This window comes from Solanum pennellii, chromosome 2, assembly GCF_001406875.1.
Source record: "Solanum pennellii chromosome 2, SPENNV200".
NCBI classification, from domain to species: Eukaryota; Viridiplantae; Streptophyta; class Magnoliopsida; order Solanales; family Solanaceae; genus Solanum; species Solanum pennellii.
Window position 1 is genome coordinate 27,466,471 of NC_028638.1, and position 2,007 is coordinate 27,468,477.

The window sequence follows — 2,007 nt, forward strand, 5'->3', positions numbered from 1 at the left end:
TTCGGACACACTAAACTTAAGGAAAAAGTATTAATTATACCGTGAAACCACGGTATATCAGTACTGGTCCCCCCAGAGCCTGGTAGGCCTTTGTTTCTATACCTATCAGTGACAGATATTCCTTTGGTTGCAATCTAGGACAACATGACGTTACGGGGAAAAAAGAACAATCTATCTATTACTTGAGCAAAAAGTTCACATCCTATGAGTCAAAGTACACTCTATTAGAAAAAACATGTTGTGTTTTAACTTGGGTCGCCCAAAAATTGAAGCACTATTTTTTGTCCTACACCACTTACCTCATATCTCAAATGGATCCTCTGAAATATATTTTTCAAAAAGCCATGCCGACGGGTAGGTTGGCAAAATGGAAGATTTTGCTTACCGAATTTGATTTTTTGTATGTTACTCGCACCTCCATGAAAACACAAGCGTTGGCCGATCATCTGGCAGAGAATCCGATTGATGATGAATACGAACCCTTAAAGACATACTTCCCTGATGAAGAGATCAACTCTATCGAGGAAGAAGTTCCTGATAATGACCCCGTATGGAAATTATATTTTGATGGGGATGTCAACAAAAACGGAGTGGGAATTGGGGCAGTTTTTATCTCATCAAACAGTTGTCATTATCCTACCACAGCACGACTAAATACTTTCTACCAGTAACACAACAGAATACGAAGCTTGCATCATGGGTTTGAATATGGCAATAAATCTGGATGTACATGAGCTCTTAGTCTTGGGGGATTCCGACTTGCTCATTCGAAAAGCTCGAGGTGAATGGGGAACTCGAGACATTAAGATCATACCGTACAAACAATGTTTAGAAAATCTCATCAAAAAGTTCAAGTCCATTGAATTTAGATATATTTTTAGGTTTCACATGAGTTGGCTGATGCTTTGGCCACCCTAGCATCGATGCTTCCATACCCAGGTAATCCTACATTGACCCGTTAGAGATCCAAGTTTGGGATCAAAATGGTTATTGCAATATAATTGTGGTAGAGGAAGATGGTGAGCCTTGGTATCACGACATCAAACAGTTTATAAAAGCTAGAGAATATCCACTGCATGGTAATAGAGATCAAAAAAGAACTATTAGGCGACTCGCCAATGGGTTCCTCTTAAGTGGCGATATCTTATATAAAAGGACTCCGGATTTGAATTTATTATGATGTGTGAATACTCAAGAGGTGGAAACAATTATGAATGAGGTACACTCAGGGGTATGTGGCCCACACATGAATGGTTACGTCTTAGCGAAAAAGATTATTCGGACAGGATACTATTGGTTGACCATGGAGCGAGATTGCTTCCAATTTGTTCGCAAGTGACATCAGTGCCAAATTCATAACGACTTGATTCAGTTACCCCCTTTAGAGTTGCATCCTATGTCTGCTCTGTGGCCTTTTGTTACATGGGGAATAAACATTATTGGGCCAATAGAGCCGAAAGCATCTAACGGTCATCAATTTATTTTAGTTTCCATCGATTAGTTTACCAAATGGGTAGAAGCTGTCACGATCAAATCAGTTACCAAGAAAGCGGTGGTGGACTTCGTTCATTCCAACATCATATGTCGTTTTGGCATACCAAAAATCATTATTACAGACAATGCAATGAATCTCAACAGCCACTTGATGAAGGAAGTTTGTGAGCAATTTAAATTATTCATCGTCATTCAACCCCTTTTCTTCCCAAAGCAAATGGGGCTGTTGAAGCTGCGAATAAAAACATCAAGAAGATTCTTAGGAAAATGGTGCAAATATCTAGACAATGGCATGAGAAATTACCCTTCGCTCTTATGGGATATCGCACGGTTGTTCATACGTCAGTCGATGCAACTCCCTACTTATTGGTTTACGGAACTGAGGCTGTCATACCCGCAGAAGTTGAAATCCCTTCTCTTCGAACCATTGTCGAAGCAGAAATCGAGGATATAGAATAAGTTAAATCGAGGTTAGAACAATTAGCACTGATAGAAGAAAAACGTTTGACATCA

At 39.6% G+C, this 2,007-nt stretch overlaps 1 pseudogene; it reads left to right on the top strand.

Annotated features, from left to right (window-relative positions):
* The first annotated feature begins 708 nt into the window (after window positions 1–708).
* LOC114076109 lies at window positions 709–1,180 on the top strand (annotated as a pseudogene).
* The last annotated feature ends 827 nt before the right edge of the window (window positions 1,181–2,007 follow it).